Source organism: Haliaeetus albicilla, chromosome 1 (assembly GCF_947461875.1).
Source record: "Haliaeetus albicilla chromosome 1, bHalAlb1.1, whole genome shotgun sequence".
Classification (NCBI taxonomy): domain Eukaryota; kingdom Metazoa; phylum Chordata; class Aves; order Accipitriformes; family Accipitridae; genus Haliaeetus; species Haliaeetus albicilla.
In genome coordinates this window covers 53,023,640-53,044,190 of record NC_091483.1, presented here as the reverse complement: position 1 = coordinate 53,044,190, position 20,551 = coordinate 53,023,640, and the positions used below count along the sequence as shown (strand labels likewise).

The following is a 20,551-nucleotide window of genomic DNA, read 5'->3' as shown; positions in this document are numbered from 1 at the left end:
GGATCAGAAATCAGGTCAGAAATGAAACAACTATTCTGGGACAAATATGTTCCCACTGCTCACTGAGATTTTCTGTTCTTTATTGTCTATATGAATTTATTTTGAAACATGGAGATTATCTGATCTGATTTGATAAACCTTTCCTGTGATAACTGTACAACGTATTTTACACTCTATAGTGCACGTGTAAGAACGGCTTTAATTATACCATATTCTCCCTGTACAATGGGAAAATATATTTTCCTTATTGAAAATTTTCCTTTCTTCCATTAGGAAAATTAACAAACATTTTGCAATGTATCTTTAGCCAACTGACAGTTTAAGGACAAGGTATGTCAGAATCCATAGTCTAAAAAATGAATTTGAGATTGAGCCACCAAAAGTACCTGTCATTGCCTCACTTCAACTTAAAATAAGTGGAGCATATAAACAGCAAATGCTGAGTGATTTGAATTAAGAATAGAACAGTTTTGCCTGATTGATAACTTTTCTTTGTCTTAACACTTTTTTATTGCTAAGAACGACTATTCCACAAGAGCACGCTCTAGTAAATTTTAAAATCACCTGAGTACACCTAATTTTTTTTTTACTAAGAATACTTGCGCACCTCTAGTGAGGGAGAATTTATCTGATCACAATGTTAAAGGGCACTATAAGAACAGAGTGCCTCAAATCACCTGATTTTCAATGTCTTCAAATCCCAGGTATAATTATTTACGCAAAAAATAAGAAAAATAGCCTGTGTAACATGCTTAATATGCATCAGTTTTCCCATTACTAGAAAGGATTTTTTCATCGCCATGCTCATCTATCCCTATGATGTGTTATTAAAGTACACAGTCAAAAGTGCAAACTACTGTTAACAAAAAGCTCACCTAAGCTATTAGAAACTTCACAAAGAGAAAGGCTATTGTCCTTCCTTGAGGATGTATACTATTAAGTTCATTGTGAAGTCTGTTGAAATGAACATTGCAGACTTTGTTCTTGCAGGTAGGAATCTGTCTATATATTTAGAGTCAGTTTTGCCCAGCTGCGTCCCAGGGGCAAGTACAGCAGAACAGGGTTAGGAAGAGACCAGTCTGTAACTACTTAGTAGTAATTTCAATGTTTCCTTGAAGGCAGCAATTACCTTCTTCTCACATGCAGAAAGAGTCTATAAAGGGCAGAAGGGATCAATCAGGTCATGTTCTGTGGATGTACCACGGGCTAAAAGGATTAGTGAGATTCAAGGAGGAGAGATGTGCAGCCTCCCGTAGGGCTGCAGCAATGCATCTCCCCCTGAGGAACACAACACACACCAGCCAGACTGCAGAAGTCTCTAAAACTTGGCCCAGCTTTGAACTGGAGTCAGATCAAATAACACCTCGAGGTCGCTTCCAATCTAAATTATTCCAAAGCTATGAGACTGCGTGAATCCATGACTTCTTAGTGTGCAGCTCTTCTGCTCAATTTTATAAAAGATGTAAATGAATTTGCCTTTATCATGTTGATAGTAGTACTGTAACAGGTTTATATATCAGATACATCTTTTGCCAGCAACCAAGGCCTGCCAGCTCCCATGACTATAAACTCCTACTATATGAGGACTTTTTCTTCCAAGTGCCTCAACACCTGGAATCACTTGATTCCTCCAGTTTTCAGTAAAATACAAAAATGTTACAGAAAAGAACTTGAAACCCTTTAAATTAAGACTCATAAAACAGAAAACTAATTAAAAAACCTAAGGTGCTGAGGGTAGGCATTTATCATCATGTAAAATGCCCAGGAATACACAAGACATCATCACTGATACATGATATGCAAGATATGTGTCACCTTCAAAAAATAAAAAGTCACCAACAATAACCTAGAATGGTAAGCAACATCCAAGTTACAAAAGGCCACCAAGGTTAATCTAGAATGGCAAAATGCTACCTAACACCTAAAATGCTCCTCGGGTATATTGTTGTTACAAATACATAAGCCTTACTCATGATTCTTTTTCCTTGTGTTTGCAATACAATTACAATTTTGGCACAATTAGGTACCAGAGCAATGCCATGGTAATCTTTACTTGGCAAAATAAAGACTTCAATAGAAACTATACAGTACAGTAGCTCAAGAGCTAAGGAGAGAAAATAGTTTTACCTTTTCCAGCAACTATTCACTGTACATCCAAGACAATAGTACTGCATCATACTTTTAAAAATTACTATCATAAATGAAATCAGCAGGCATAAAATCAGACATTTATGATAAAAAATTAATACTAAATAGGAGTTAGCTTTTTGTGTCATTCCATTATATTTACTACCTTGGATTTTATACAAAATACAAAAATTTTTGTTGTCTTATGCATATCCTTTTTTACTACCTAATTAGCTTTTTCATTTATAAATCTCTGTATAAACATGTTTAAAAATTAATGTTTGTCACCACATCTGAGTTTTTTAACCTTCTTGAGACAGAGAGGCTGACTGAATCCTTTGCAAAAGGTAACAGTCACTTGCTAAATACAAACTTTCCTAGTCCAGAACAAACTTTTTTCTCCTGTCATGTCAGTCAATCCTATAGCTTGTTTCAAGAAAAGTGATCAAATAATCTCTGTCAGATCTATTCAGATTGCATTAAACTGTTGTATAATCTATTTATCTTTATTATTTAGTACATTTTACTCATACTGAAAATACATTCAGCAGACATGTTTGCTGACTCAACTGTAATACATGTTCAACAGATTCTTTCTCAAAGAATCAAGAAAGACCCTATTGCTGAGTCTGAGCAGCTCTGTCAGTACATGCTTGTTACACATTTATCCACATGAAATTATATCTACAGTTGTGATATTCCACACTCTAGTGTGTTTAATTCACCTGCTGTTTCTCATAATCCCCTTTAGTTCTTACTGACATGAAACTGAAACCATAATCTACTCACTGATTACTGTTCAATATAGTTAACGTAGAACATGCAGAGTAGTAACACTTCAGTGAGTATTGACTGACAATTTCTCTCAGACTACCTCAGTGAAAATTAACTCTCAACTTCAGGAAAGAGAACAGAGTTTTACTTCCCACTCTTACATTTCAGTTTAAGATTCATAAATATTTGGGTCTATTATCTTGAAGAAAATACTTAGTAAGACAGTGCAAAAAGCCAAAAAAGCTATGGCAGAAAGGAGAAGCATATGATGTATTGTTGTAAACAAACAAACAAAACCCTCATCTGATAAATCACTCCCTGAATTTTCTTCCTCAAACATGTTGAAATTCTGTCAATCTGCTTTTCAGAAAAATCAAATCAAGCAATAACAATCTCTCCCAATTCCAGCAGCACTGCCACAGATCTCTTCCTGGCCAAGGCATAGAACCATGATTCCAGCTCACCTTTCCAACCTAACCTTCTGATTCTGGGGCGGATAACTATGATTACTTTCAGTTCCATCACTCTCCTAGGGAAAATGTCTGGAGGACCTATATCTGAGCATGTCTCTTTTTCTCTCACTCTCAGACATATCCTCCTGTCAACATATGTTTAATGATCAATGCAAATTTAATTTGGCCAATCTGCAGTATCTCAGTATCTTTATGATATTGCAACCCTTCATTTCTCCCTACTTAATAAAGACTGCATCATAATAGTATTTCAACATAGAAATGAAAACAAACAAACAAACAAAAAAACCCAAACCCAACACCCCATCCCAAATAGGCATGAATTCCTAGATTTCCTTTTCAGGCTTGCCCAGAGTTTAAGTCGTTAACTTGCATTGCAATTAGGGGTTGGGAGAGAGATTCTCAAATATCTACAAACATCCCAATAAATAAAGTCTTAAGAAATTGGAGATAAAGTATTTTTCTACTTAAAAGCTTAGCTTGAGGATTACTCAAAATAAAAATGAGAAAGTCTATATATATTTGAACCTGAACCTAATTTTCAGAAGATGGGTAACCCACTGAAAGTCTACCAAGAACTATGGGAGACAGTTGTTCAATTAATCCCTATCTGACTACAAATTATATTTCGGTGACCTGTGGCACTGAACCTTTCTCTATCTTTCACCTCAGAAATGGAAGTGTCAGAAGTCTCCTCATTTGTATGAGTTCTATGTACACAAACAAATTATATTTGAAGGGCAGTCAAGCTACAGATTTTTAGAACAAACGTTCATTAAGATATGTAACTCCTTCTCTGAAGCTGTTAACAATGGGGAAGGGGGCTATTTTGGTTTTCTTTCCCTCCTTCTCTCTGGAAACCTGCAGTGTATCCCGATTTATTTGAATTCACTGACACTAGCAGGATCAGTGCCCTCCCCCCCCTTTTTTTTTTCTGTTCTTGAAGAGTTTAGCCATGACTCCCAGCTGTATTACTGCTTCAGAGAAATGACAAGGGGTTCTGTGAGAAAGGGGAAGTCAAGAAATCTGATATACACAGTGATGATGGAGCAACGTTAATGAAGAAGACATAAAACCAAATAATTCTTCCAAATAATTCTTCCAAATAATTACCAAGTAATTCCAGGTATCCTGAAGCCTGTGTCTCACCAATGATTGATTTTGGTATTAAGGGAGGCATGAGCTGTGACTGGAGTTCTACCATGTTGTTTGAACATATAGAAGGACTCTCTCCAAAGTGAATTCTTTCCCATCTCTTAAAGTAAGGTCTGTCGGGTGAAGCCTTCCCTTTACTTGAGATATTTATAGGGTCTCTTTTATCTGTAAAGCTCCTTATTTTCACACAATCTTTACGAACTTACAGGATTTTGTCAATACTCCTTGAAACTGGCCAACCAGTTCCACAGTTATAAACACAGAAATATATTCCCTATAATATATGATCAGTATCTTTGTTTCATAGGAATCAGTACTGCAAATACAGACTTAATGAGCACACACTGAATGTGGAAAAACATCAGATATTTCATTCACTTTACAGGTTAAAGACTTTTACTATTTGACATGCTTTCCTTGCTTGCTTAATGATTAGCTCAGAAAGTCTGAACAAAATATTGCCCACAGCAATAACGTTGCTTTAGCCTATTTACAAACAACAACAAAAAATGTTATTAAAATTGGAAAATAAAAAAATTGAAAGCTAACACCACTGGTCTAACTCTCATCTACTACCTTCTTTGCTTCTCAAGAGTTTCCATTCCCCTGGTGGCCTGCTTTCTGGCTCCTGTCTTCCATCCTAGGTTGTTGCTCTGGATAACTGGATTGACAATCCAAGAGGTCTTTTCACCTAGCTCATGGGGTTAACTGAAATATCACAATATTAACAACAATCAGTTTTGTAGGCAACTCCTGCTGATTCCTCTCTGTGCTGCTTTATAGTGTAATAAATACTGTATGTCCTTGAGTGCCATAGAGCACTGTATGAATAAATCACTTTTGTAAGGAAAGTCTAGGATCAAAGCAGTCATTCTACAACACTGCAAATGCCTTCCCCAGTTTTATCATCATCTACCGTCACACACAGGTTTTTCATATGAGAGTACTAAGAATATTCTGAAAGACTTTTTAAAAATAATAAATAATGACATTTTCTATAAAATTGTCCAGCACTAGGTGTTCATTACATTGGTTTGTTTTTGCCAATAACTGTTCAGAAAAATTGTTTTATTTGCTTATGTTTTTGATTATATCCTGTGCTATTTGATACGTTGTTCCAGATTATTAGGTTTTTCTGACCTTGTTAGAAAATTAATAATATTTTCTATCTAGCTTTTTCAGGCAGTGAATATTTCTATGGCATTATAATGGCATCTATATGTAAAAGCTTATCACTTCAGAAAATAAAAGCAAGCTGTTTAAATCAATTGAAGGTGAATACATTCTAGAATTTATGCCAAAAGAATCAAACAATAACAGGATTCATAATATGTACTTGAGTATTAAAAACCTGTTGCATTCCATTGCTAATAGAAAGCAAAAATGCTATTCTAGAATATTGCCATGAAATATAATAATGTTGTTCATATTAAGACATAATATCCAAAACAACAGATCTTTCCCATGAACACTTTGTCTCCTTTTATGAGTATGGTAGTCTGGGATGACCAATACTACCTTGAAGATCTCAGTCACAGTTTGAGAAAAATTGAAATGAAACACAGCAACTTAGGCAATTGTTTCCTCTTTTCTTTAAATTCTCAATATCAAAAGTAGTTTTCTGATCCAGATTCTGAGTTCAGTTCTAATTCCTACAGAGATGGATAAAGCCTTCATCTCATAATTTGTAATTTTATAAATGCAGATAGAATTTGGACTTTGATGATTTGGATTATTTGATTTGACTCTTTGAAAACCCAAACTTTCATTTTGATATTGTTTGTAATATTGTACCTTATCACAAAAAGCATGGCGCTTTATAGAAGAAAGCCACAGTCATATTTATGAGCCAGCTGAAACCTTCACTGAAGCATGAACTTTGGTATTCATATCCTATTTATAAATGACTTGTAGCATTATCTGGAAGGAGGAGTGGGGGTGATCGAGAAACACTGAAGGATGGTCTACCCTCTTGGTATTATTTGTCTGCCAGTACACAAATTACACCACTTTCCAAGGCATATTATTTTTCCCTTTTCGTCATGTATTTTTCCTGATGTTTCAGGATCCAAGAAAGCTAAATTTTGTGAAGGGGGTTAGAGCCAATTTTGTCTGCCTTCTATTCCACTATGGATGATGGTGTTAAACCTTTGTCCTTCTTCCCCACCTCCATCTACTGCCACTTAACACAACACTATAACCTAGCACTCAAAATCTCTGAACCTTGAACCTGTAACATGGGAGAGTGCTGAGGAAGCACTACTATACACTTGCTCTGGTCTACATTCTTTCCTACACGGGCAGTGTTTGCTATTGTCAGAGATAAGATACAGAACTTGGGTCTGATATGTGATAAATATGACATCAAGTAATTTATCCCAAAAATGTTAGTTTAAGTGAAGGCCATAGAGGAACACAGGTTTTGAACAGTTTTTTTGCTGACTATCTTAAAAGCCTTTCTCCAAATCTGTAGCAAAAGTGCATGTAAGAAAGCAGCTAGAGACAAATGTTTCTTAACTGCTAGATCTTAAAACACACTGAGGCTGGTTAAGTAACAGTATTCAAATGTTAAAAATCAGCATGTAAATTATTGGGATACAGAGAACACTTACTTAAGTTTTAAATGAAAATTATTTATTTTATTATTTGGATAATTATTGTTTGGATGAATCATTATTTTTCCTGTGCAATTAAAAAAAGATGTATAGTGCTTCAGGTAATAAATGCAATTCTAGCTATCTCTACCAGTTTATTTCTGTATATCCTTTCCTAAACCATGCATTACAAGTTGTTTTGTTGAAATTAATTCTCAATGGTAAGAATAACTTGCAATAATAGTTTCTACCCTGAATAATCAAATGAAGAGCGGAATAAATTACTACAGATTATATAACACATCTTAAAAGCAGCAAAATTACACAGCAACTAACATTTCAGGTGTTCTCTACTGAGCTTTAGATTTTATTTTAAACCCACAATCATCAGACACTTGCTGAAAGGCAAGACACACACCCAATCTGAGCCATCAACCTACACATCTACTGTTCCTGCTGACTGAAATTTCAGAAATCTTTTGACCTCACACAGAATGCCAGGGGTCAGCTTGCATAAGCAGCATGAAATCAGATGTGCCATATTGTTCAGCATCTGTTCCTAACTTCACATAATGTTTCCCCAGAAAACATGGGGCTGTCAGCATCGATAATTCTGTGCTAATCCATCAACCTTTACCTTTGTTTTGTTTCATCAATTATTCTCCTTAGAGCTTGTTTAGCTAGCTGTATGTGGCTAATGAACCTCAGATCAACACCTAGAAACTGTCAACTTAATTTGTATTGAGAGTTGGTCTTTTCTTCCTTTTTCTTCCTTTTCTTCTTTTTAAATCTTCTCTCATTTTCAAGACTCAGCCTGTATTCTCCTCCTTTTTGTTCTCCCTTACCATCAGCCTGAAACCACTTCTCACTAAAGACCTTTCTCTCCTGATACTGTAATTTTTACAGTATCATTATAGAGTTTAGAGACAGTTTTATCGTAAGTATATAATATTTCTAAAATCATTCAGGCATCCAGCAATTGTGTTTATTTTATGTCATCATCACATCATGAAAGATTATAATGGTTAGAGGCCAAATGCATTTCTAAATTAATATAAAATTTATAGCCCTTCATTAATTGGGCAAAGTAATAAAGGAACAACTAATTAATAGCTTCTAGATATTTCAAGTACTTTTAGCATACTTAAATATTTCAAGATACATTTAAACCTATAAATCATATAAAAATGAATGTGCCATGTACTTCATGCTTCTCTGCTAACACACACATGTGGGCATCTATAGTAGCACTGTGAAAACTCACACCTACATAAATAACACAGTACCGGTATTGCTAAATATGCTAGAATTTGTCTTACAGTGACATGAAAAGTAATCATAACTGATAAGAATAGACTTGTATTTCCTCTAGCAGAGATTTTCAGAGAAAGTTGAACCAAGTGCCTATTTCCAATGAAAGATAATAAAGCATACTCAGTGTAGTTCTGTGTGAATAATGCCAGAACCATTTCAAGAACCCAGTTCTAGGTATATTTCAGAGTACCTCTCTGTGCTAGTAAAACTTGGCATAGTCCTACATCAAACACTTTGAAAGAATAAGGAGTACAGTTATTGGTTTTGTCCTGCTTTTAATGTATTTTTTTCTCTTTTTTTAACTTCTCTATTGCTTTTTCTCTCCCACAATTTTTGTCTTGACTCTCATTTCCTTTCCAAAACTATATATTAAAAAAAGCTTGTTTCCACAATTAAGTTGATTACTATCAGAAAAGCTTTTTTAATTACAATGTTCATTTATTTAAAGACAGTGTATGACTAAAGAGCATGACAAAATCCATGAAATAAAATCAAGAATGAAGTACTTTTTGAAAGCCACCAAGGCTGCTTGTTACCAATATTCAAGTTAAGCACTTAATCATTCAAAAATCAACCTTCTGAATAAACAAAAGTGCTTATCTACCTCACCAAAGGACATTCTCTTTTTACTCAAACAGCATGAAAGAGCAGACAAAGACATAACATGCATAAGAATTAAATTAACACCCCCCCAGATCAAAACATACTCCGTCACTACATTGTAATCAAGCCATCTTACATTTGTTCCCTCTAATACTGAGAGGAATATACTAGCTGCCAGAAACCATAGGTACTTTAATTGATCCATTGGGTCATATATTCCTGCAGTTGTAAAATTCTAGTGACTTATATAATCATGTTGATTTCATTATGTAGTTTTTAAATATTCAAGTGGGTTTTCCAATAACTTCAGTTTTGAAGTAATAAATCATTGATATTCACAGCTAGGCAACTGCTAAGAGTGCTAAAAATCAAACTCCGATTTTCATAGTCCTTGTCCAATGATCTACTCAGAAGACTAGTATACTTCTGTGCAGTATATCATATCTGCTAGGGTTGTCACCCTTTTAATTTTAGTGCTCTAAAAAGTATGTCTTGTTTTTCATTTTGAAACATATTGCTGCCTGAAGCTATTACATCTATTAGCTAAGTAACCTTTTTTATATGAAATATAAATGACTTTTTTTCAGTCTCACAATTCTTTTTCAATCTCATAATTTTTACCACATTATGTTAGTCCTTTCTTTTATCTTGCATTTCTTCTTCCCTCTACAATACATGCTTTTCCTACATACCCTTTTACTTTCATTTTGCAGCATGTAGGAACACAAATGTATACAACAGATTCTGAAGTTTAGCTATATGAATAGATCCACTCACATAAAATCAGAGTAGTTAAACTATTTTATTCCTTGAAGTTTCCGTCCTCATGCTCATCACTACCATATAACTACACATTCAAGTAACATGAAAAATGATATCAGCACATGTCCTTCATGCTGATAACCACATGGCAATGGGTCGTATTGTTTAAGACCATGGACTGGGGAAAAATATGAAAACAGTCAATACTTATAAAAGTGGAAAAAAAGGAAAAATAGTTAATATTATTATGTTGTTACTTGAAGATTCAAGAAGTTTTGCTGACTTGTGTACTTTTAAGAATTTGATAGACCTTAGAAGGCTGCTGCTACACTGGCATATAGATTTGTTTTGCTTTCCAAGGAAATTAATCTAATAAATAACAGAAGAAAGTTGGAGCACTTTGTATAAAGAGCTTTTTTGTCAAATAAAAAAACAAACAAACAAACAAATGTATTGAAAATATGCAAATATTTTCTGCTTTCACTTTACATCAATTTTAGATTGGAAAGCTTGTTTTGCCTCTTATACTGAGTATATAGTTTCTAGGTAGTTTTGGAAAATGACCACCTCATATCTCAGTAATACTGACACCATACCTTCAACCTGCTGTATCTGGATCAAAAGTGATTGCATTTGTCATTTTCTTTGGTTGATAGCTGAATAAAAACTGCCATTCTATAAAAAAAAAAAAATTAACAGAGGATTTTTTTTCAAGTATTGGTAGTTTCAAAATGAACTATGGAAAATATTCTAGTATTATGCGATGATGCTTTATTTCAAAGAGATTAATCAACTCCAACCACATAGACAAAATCAACTAAAATTCTCATGATATCATGTTTCTACAGCTAAATTTTAAAGTATATTCAAAACTGAATGTATGGACAAGCTTCTCGAAATCCTGGCTTGTACGTTGACTGAATCAAGATCACAGGGCAAACAACAGATTGATATTAAAATGCAGCTGGAATAAGAAAGATTCACATGCCTATGATTCACATGGGTACCTGTGTAAGTACACATATGTATGTTTCATACACACATATGAAAACACATACACACACACACAAGTTATACACCAGAATGTAACAGACCCATAATGAATTCTAAAAAGATAGAGATAGCTGAATCACACTTTTGTGTGTCTAACTTGTAATAAGCAGCAATTAAGAAAGAAAAAAGGTAAATCAAAGTGATCTGAGCTGCCCATACAGTGCCCTCTTCCTTGTAGATTTTACAGAGGGATGGCGAGAGTGAGCTGAGAATAAGCACAGAAATTAATCTAGATATATGTTTGGGGTTTTTTAGTAATTTGAAGTGGGTTTAATCCATTTTAGTAAACTGAAAACAAATTATTTATAAAAGAACATCTATAAAATTTCGCTTGACAAATTTACACAAGTGTAAATATGTGTCGCCTACGGTATTATCTGAAGCCAAGGGCAGAAACTGTGAATCAACTGACTGATGTTTTCTAGTTGAGACAGTACATTAGAGATTTTGAAGTTTTTTTCAGAAGTTATACAGCCAATACAAACATAATTACATTTGTAAATGTGAAGGAAAAAAAAACCCTCTTCAAAATTCTAACTAAGGAAATACCCTAAACAGATTCATATACTGTTATTCAATAACTTGCATTGTCCTTTTTAACATCTCTTCAGAGTTTATCTTCATCTGTTTGTAAAATTACATGACGGCAGGCATTGCCTGGAAATAATTTAGTTTATTAAGAAGTCACACTTTTATGGCAGAGAGCATTAATTTAGGGATCTAAATCCAGTATTTAGTTTACCAAGATATCTCAGTTTAGATTAGTTCTGCTGTGCTACAGCACTGTTACTCAGCATACCACTTAATTTTCTTTCCTATTTATGGAAGAAAATAAAGATCCTAAATAATTTATAATTTCATCTGGAACCAGGGATCGAGACTAAAACACTTATTTCTCTTGCCAAAATGTGATCCTTAAATTCTTAATTTTACTGCACACTGTGATGTACTGTAATACACAATAAAAACAGTTGGTTTATCAATATAATGTATAAACTGAGAACCACGTCCTCAGCACTGTTTTCATAAAAACATAAGGATGACCATTCTGGGTGAGACAAAAAGTCAGCCTAGTCCAATATCTCGTTTCCAGCAGCAGCAAACAGAAGGCACCCAAACATAAGAATAGGATATTCAGATAAAGGCAGTTTTTTGGTAAATCTCTTGCCCTTCAGCAATTTTGATAGCCTTTGGTACATTTTTTCTTCTATGTATTTGCCCAATCAATTCTTAAACATCTATAAATTTTTAGCATCCATATCATGTGGTGAAGTGCTCCACAGATTAACTACAGGTGATGCTGCCAGAGTAACATTTTTCTTTTCCCCAATTATTCACAACTTCTCTCCAGCCAAGTGACTAACCACCATAGCGTGCTCCTTGTGCGGGCTAAATGGCTGTCTCTTCTCTGTAGCTGATGTTCAACCTGCTTCTCCACCTTCTCCTAACTGCCTTAGTTCCCTGGACTGTGCCTGGAATTAGTACCTATAATTGTTGCATTGTCTCTAAGTGAAAAGGAAGCTGGAAGATTTGTGTCACTCATGTATAACTTTAATGTACAGTTACTGATGTTCACTGTCCTGCCCAGGCACAGAAATTCCTCCAAGAGAATCAGTACTTTCAGCATCATGCTTTGAGGCTTCAGAGCCTGCACAAGTCATCACATACTGTTCTTTGTCGCCCTTTATAACATAGTATTTGTTTATCCTGCATCTGTTATTTTCCAGAGTCCACCCAGCATACTGTGCATATTACACACAAAAAATACTGTGAGGATCCTAATGCTCAAAAAGGAAATATTTCACATATAATGACTCCAGAAGAGTGTTTTTACAAGAGCAACAGGCAAAAAGCTGTGCAAGATGGTGTTTTTAAAACAACATACATATCATCAAGATTGACTTACAACTACTTTTGAAAACCAAGCCATTAACTGCTAACCTGAAACTTGACTTTTTTAGATTCTGTGTATAAGAAAAACACCAATTGTTATACCATACAAAAATACCACAAAGAAGTGTGAAAAAGCGTCTAGAAATAATCCTAATTACTTTCAACAAAGTACGCTACAGGTAGTGAGAAGTTTTAACACCTGTTAAGCTACAAAGCTATCAAACAAGAATTTTGGAAAATTTCTTTGTAATACAGACAGATTACTTGATGTAAAGTTGTTATTTAGGGATGTCTTTTGTGTCAATAAATTATTTGTACATCATGAGCTTGTTAAATGTTGAGCAATACTCTAATAATTTCAGTTAAGTAGGACAGAGTATTGTGAAATATTTATATGACTGGATTACTCGGATGGACTCCTTGGATCTTTTGTCAATGAACACTAGTAGCCTGCCAGAATATTTCAGCTGAGCTTGTACCTTTGAGAATCTGTATCTTATTGTATAATCTATATTTATTTTCATTTGCATTGATGCAATGGTTTAAGAATGTTTTAAATTCTTAAAACAGCTTCCCCTTTACAAGCTTATTCAATCAAAAGTTCTTATCAGGTGTTTTGTTGTACTCTTGCTTTACATAAGTGACTCAGGTTTCACCTGAACCTTAGGGTATCTGAAGTAATTTTATTCACACACACCATGAATCCAAAATGCATAAATAATACCTTTCAGACTACAAAAATTATTTTTTAATTTGTACAGTAATAAAAACCTTCATCTGCCATTGAATTTTATTTTCTTGAAGGTAAATGCTTTGTTAACCTTCAGTGAGCTACAGATTACAGCTTTGTTAAATCTTAAAAGAGGAGTATATCAGTCCTTTGACAGTTAGGCCAAAGCTCAGATAACAGTTCATAACAGGATATTTATTTTTCCACAGCTCATATTAAGAACTTTAGATCAGAACACTCCTGTTAAAAATCAGAAGTGAACTGAGAGTTTATAGAAAGCATATTCCCCAAAACTTTCATATCTGCCACAGACTCTGTGTTGCCATACTCTTTGCCCTTTTTTGCTGTCCAACCGATCCTGTTTAGGTACCACAAAACAGCGTGATCCCTTTGTAACCGTGACAAAGGGATTTCCCCAGTAGCATCCTGTAGATACAGTTTCTTTAGAGAAAGCTATCAAACTTTTAGAGAAAAGGGAGACTCTTCACTTTAAAGAGCTGTGGCAATGGTTTAAGTTGAGGGCAATTATAGAAAGAGCTAAACTTTATTTACCTAATTTATAATAGTTTACCTACTTCATCTGCTTGACTGAAATACCAGATTTGCTTACTTACATACTTACATCATTAATGCAAGCCCCATTGCTGCCCCCCCCAAAACCAACCAACCAACCAACCAAACAAAACCAACCAAACCCCCAAAATCCTGATCAGAGATTACTTGATTACTTGGACATGGATAGTTCTCCCATTCAGATCTTTCCTGCAAGGGTCTTCCCTGATGGGCCCAATATAAAAAAACAAAATGAAGAGACTATTATAACTTATTTCTCAAGAAGGAAAACAGATCTACACCTACAAAAAGACCCAACTTCATCCTTTTTAAGAGACTCTACAGAATCATTGTATTTCCTCTTATTAGGATTTTTCAGTATAGCTAGGAAAAAGGAAAAGATACTGTTGGGTTTTATTGTCCGTATGTTTCCATGGTATTATTGTCTTTATATCCAAATGCAGTAAGAAAGGCTCAGGATGCAAGCTTGATCTCTGCCCCAGTCTTTTCTTTTAGGCTTTAAATCTTTCCATCTCTAGCCTCTGTTAATCACGTCAATAGAACTGTTTTACAAAATGGCAGAAACGGAAACAATTAATTTAAAATTTTATGGAGTAGCAATATAGTCTTCATAACTGATATAATGACAATACCCACTAAAATGTATTTTTACGTAAGTAATCTTTCCAAAACACATAACAGTAACATGATCTCTGAGTCCAGTGATTGAAATGGAAAACAGCAAAGCAAGGGTTATGTATCTTTCAGGTTCTTTCCATTAAAACTTCAGAAGTGCCATAAAGATGTGGTTGTTAAGTCACACTATATTCTAGCTTGAGTAATTCTGTACCATCTTTTAATTTTAAAATTTTATGCCTCTTATTAATAAATTTGTTTCTCCTTAAAGATTCCAATGTATTCATATTAAAAACTACATTCTAGATAATGATAATAATCAATAAAATAATTCTGAAATTAGTTCTTAAGTCATAAAATGATTTAAATCACTTTGGAAAGCATTTATGAAATTTAAAGCTGAGAGCAAGATAATGTAGAAGTAAGCATAAAAATCAACCCTCTCCCTTTATAATTAGCATTTTAATTATGGAAGAGCCAAAACCAACATGAAACCATCAGGAAATTAAAATGTAAACAGTTTACATCCCTCTTGAGAAAAAATAAGTTTTATGTTTATATATACACATAAGCTTATATCAATGAGCCCTGAGAACAAATCCACAGGCAAATTTTTTTTTTAGTATTAACTGCTTGCATCATACATTTTTCTTTTAAATTAACTACTGTAAAAATGAACAAGTTCTTTAATAGTTATTATCATCGTTTGGTAAACAAATTAAAAAGTTAGAAGCATGTGCCTTAACATATAACATGACAAAAATTATTTCAAACAAAAGTATCTTTTAGGTTGCATGTTCATCCAATAGACTTAACACAGATTTTTATCTCCTCTACCACTTCTAGGTAGCATGCCCAGATGCAGAAAGATGGCTTAAATGAGTTGTATATTCCTGAAGACAATGAAGGAAATGAGAAGGGCCTCCATCTCTATAAAATATGTCATAAAAGGATGATTTGAAGATGACCAAGTATATCCTTTTTTTTTAATTTCTTTCTATCTATACTTCCATGTGCATCTACCTTCAGTATTAAAATATCATCTCTACTGAGCAGAGCAGGATAGTAATTCTGATTTTCATTCTATGAAAAGAACTTTTCCTTTTTTGACTTGTGCCATCAGAATATACAGAAACAAAATGACTGCTTAAAAGTTGGATTAGTCAATCAAAATTCAATATATATTAATTCGTACTGTATTTTTATTATACTTATTTCAGTTAGGCTTTTTTGAAGTAGACAGAAATTTGTTACCCTCTTGCACATCCTTGCTTTTACAAACCTGAGCTTTGAAGATAATATGAAAAGCAAACACAGTAACTAGAAAATTTTGCTTGGGAAACCATTTCTTGGTATTGTTCTACTGTGCAGACAGATTTCAAGGGGGTCAGAGGAAAGGAAGATGTATAATTAAAACCAATTCTGTGCACCATAAAAATGCACTTTTCATTATTAGAGATGTTAAAATATGTATCTGATTTTTTTCTATTTTTTTTTTTTTGTAAGATGCAATAAATAGGCTTGAAATCTCAAGATTTTACAGGAGGATCTCCACAAATTGTTTTATTTAACTGAATGGCACAATAAAAAAATCTGCACTGAGTCTCTGAGGGTTGACGCTCGACTGAATACATTATTGGCATGAGGGACACTGATGTGACAGAAAGGGTATGCACTGTGTTGCCTGCAATAACAAATCATTAGACAAGCGCCATTGGACCAGGCTTTTCCAGGAAAGGCAGCCAAATTTATATTACAGTCAAGAGCTTTAGGATTGTGTAATAACATTGACTTCTATTGTGTGGTGGTTCCACTATTTCTATATTGCCTCTGGCAATATCATTTATATTGTGCTTTTATTGGATTTCTTGATTTTTATTCCTTGATTGTATCTAGCAGTATAGTAAAATATGACTGTCAGATGTAAACAAGATATACCATCAGTGTTGCAACTTTTGGGGAAAGGTCTTAAAATTTTTTCTCCTTATCCCCTGCAGGCCACACAAATACCTTATTCACATTTTTTATTTCAAAAAGTTCTTGCTGCTCTATTATTCCTTCTTAAAACATTTGATTTCATCATTTAATCCTGCCTGGGATTCCAATGACACATCTAATAACCTGACTTAAAAGAAAGGGAAATACTCTGCCACATAAGATAGAATATGTAGTGATAGGTATCTCATCTTCCTAGTTCTTTTTTATTATAATTTCTAGATGTACTAGGTCTAATTTAGGCTAGATTGACATGAGTACATTGTGCTCCTGTACACAGACTTGTATTGATTTCAAGATGGAAGGTTTGTACAAATAAAAGCAGGATTCCAAGCACAGATTGTAATTTCTTATTGTACTCTATACCCACAAAGATCATCTGAATAATAGGAGGGAAGGAAGAAACCATGACACATTTTGTTATTCATACAGATTGTTGGTGCCTTTAAGTAACTAAAGGTTGTTCAAGTGGTTTGAGATCTTTCTAATTACTGCTAAATGACATTACAAAATGTTACTGCTTGGCCTGAACTATAAAATTAACTTGGTCTGCTTTAGTTGCCCCTATTGGAGACAAACATGCTGATGCATTAGCCTTTTCTTTTCATGTAATCACTTTCTGTTGATTATTTTCTTGAACCCTAATATACAAAATTAAGTTCCCCCCCCATTAAAAATGATTGCACAGCTGTCTTCAAATATCTGCTATTCAAGCTATGCAATTGGACAAATCTAAGTGTCAGAACTGGCTTATTGGATAAACCTTTAAAAATTCAAAATTATCTTTGTATAATATTCTCTTGAAAATCTCACTTTCCACAAACACTAATGTCATGCTAGAATACACATGGAAAGGGAACACAGCTAAAAGCCAATAATGGAAATTAAGTTAATTCAATTTTCATGAAAGCAAATATTTGAAAAATTTTTCTGAGATACTTGTTCCAGCCTATTTACACAGTGAATGATTAAGAATAAGCTGTCTAGTAAACATTGTTCACTCAGCTCAAACACATTATTATTATTTAATAGAAGGTAAACATCCAAAAACTGAAAGAAAATATATATATTCGTTGTCATCTAACTTATCGCATGAATTAAAGTTGTCCTCTTCTATACTTTCTATAGCCACACTCAGCATTCTTTTTGAATATTAAAACTCTTACAAGAGGTTGCACGAGTCATACTTTAATGGACCTCAGAATCACCGCAGTGAATGGTGGAAGAAGACATAGCCATCCACACTTTTTCTGAAACATGGGGCAAGCTACCTGTGGCATGCTGGACTGCTGACATGGGATAAAAGTACAAGTTATGAATCTGTGTCCCTTAAGCTGATTCTAAATCAGTCCTGACACTTCATGAAACAAATCTGAAGCAATGAGACAAATGAGCAAACAGTGACTTTGTAGAGGCAAATACTGATATGTTCTCAATGCATCTCTATAAAGTAACATTGTTTACAGGCAGTTTTCCCTAAGCATTCAGGTTCTGGATACTCCAGTACAATTTTCCAATGGCACTGCAAGGTCAGGTTGAAATTGCTTAAACTATCATATAAATAGATTTTTTTTTTTTCCTACAGTGCATTAAATCACATCTTTTCAAGGTTAAGTAGAGTGCAAAGTATTTATTCCCTTTTTCTGTTAGGAACTTTACTAGTATTCTGCCATTAAGCCTGCATGACAAAACAAATATAAAAATGAGAAATTAATTTTATTGCATTTTTCCTCATCAGAGATAATTTGTAACAATAAACACCAAAATGTACAGATATATATCTCAGGAATAAAATAAAGTCAATAAACACCAAAATGTACAGATATATATCTCAGGAATAAAATAAAGTATTTAAAATCTGCATTCAGCCACCCAGAATAAAGAACTCAAACTGCACATCAAATCAAGGCAATTCATATTTGCTAAAAAGTGCTATTAAATAGCACTGCTTTAAAACAATACCTTCCTACTTTTTACAGGAAGCTGCATTTGCATGAGATGCCTAGTACTGTAAAATAGCTAACCAAATATGTGAAACAGTGGCTTGACTTTTCATGCAAACTGTTGCTGTGCATATATGTAACAAATAGGAGATGGCAAATTTGATTCCAGGTTAGTTGCCTTTCCACTATGACACGACAGATTTTAACTTTTTCCCCTTCATTGGAAAAAAAAAAAAAAGAAAAAAAAAAGGAGATAACAGAGATTTACAGAAGTTAATTAGGATTGTGCACATTATTTACTATACAGTCAAGTAAACCTACACCATACTTGCACTGACAGATTGATTTGGATTTTTTTCCCCCATAGTGCTAGGAAAGGAGGTATACAATACAGGAGGTACATATACAAAATGAGATAAAAATTGATTTAGAAAAATGGTATTAGAAATACTTGAAATGAGTTCTTCTTTGTACTCAGGACAGCAACTATGTGACGTGCTCAAAAGAGAGCAAGAATAAATCAGTTAATTCCTACCCAACGCACTCCAAATGAAAGGGGACATAAGTTTTACAAAATACCCTCCAGCTCCATAAAGTTGTGTTTTCACACAAATGTTAACAAATGGGATAAAAAAGTGCAAGTAAAATTAACTCATAGCATGATTCTTTAGCTGACATGCTATGAGCAAGTGTTTGAATCATGCACGGAGCTGACAGGTTCATTCAAGAAGCTTAAGTTTCTGTTTTCCAGTGCAACATAAAAAGGAGATGAGAACATAGCCAATTATATAAATAAGACCCTGAGCATGTATGTGTAGGCATGTGCACGTGCACCCATGTGTATGGTTTCCTAATATTCATTTTAGCTGGCTGACTATTTTCTAAACTTTTTTCCAAAGGAATTATAAATCTGAGCAGAAAATATTCTTGAGGAATACACAGCTATTTCACAGGAATTTTCAATAAAATTTGTTATAAGGATGATATCTAATGTTTGAGACTAAAAGATAGTAAGATAGAGGTCATGTATCTATTAAAAAGGAACATCAGAAATCAGAAGGACTAATAGCCTATGAGTAGGACACTTACCTGGGACATGGTCTATATTGGAGACTGCATGAATTTGAACCTTGGTCTCCGATATCTTGACTAAGTCTTTTAATCATTAATAATTAATGATATTGCCTGCTCTGGACTGGATCTTTCTCACTACAAAAAACAAACAAAAAGGAAACAAAAGCTTTCTTGCATTCATCCCAAAATGGGACATAAGGTTCTTTAAAATGTTGAGGGATGTAGAGAAATAGTTTGTTATCTACTTAAGAGATAACAAGTTTTGAAAATGAGATCATTTACAGTTTAAAATAAAATATTGACAATAAATTATTGCCATTGAAATAAATGAAATCTGCAGATGTGACAGAACATATTTATTAAATATCCAGCAACTGCTATTAAATCATGATAATATTTATTCAAAACCTAATAACAAACTGCTGTCTTTGTAAAATGAAAGAAGTTGTCTGTTTGCCAAACAACCAAAATATTTTTAAGTACAGCTACTACACAACTTCATAAATTTCAAATGCCAATCTGCTACAAATTAGACATGTCTCCACAAAAATTAGCTAAGAAATAAAAAAAAGTTTGGTTTTAGTTCTACTTGAAATTGTGTAGCTGCCATGGGCAAATACTATCTTCATTGCATAGATCAGCAGAACCAACTGCAGAACAGCACAAAAACTGTTTTAAACATCAAATAAAGCGATCTACGTGGTCAAAGAATCTTACAAAGCTGACAGCTCGTGTCACTGTCATGCTTGTTGAGAAACTGATAATAAGTGTTACAGTATAATTTTGCAAATAAATTATTTTCTTATTCTACAGTATGCCAGGACAGTTTGCTGTAAGTCTAGATAAAAGCACTGAACACAGCTGCTTTAGTTC

The 20,551-nt window shown here is 33.9% G+C and overlaps 1 protein-coding gene across 1 annotated transcript in view; it reads right to left on the bottom strand.

Moving 5' to 3' along the window:
• The window catches only part of SGCZ (sarcoglycan zeta), a 522,215-nt gene that overhangs the window by 201,436 nt on the left and 300,228 nt on the right, over positions 1 to 20,551 (bottom strand).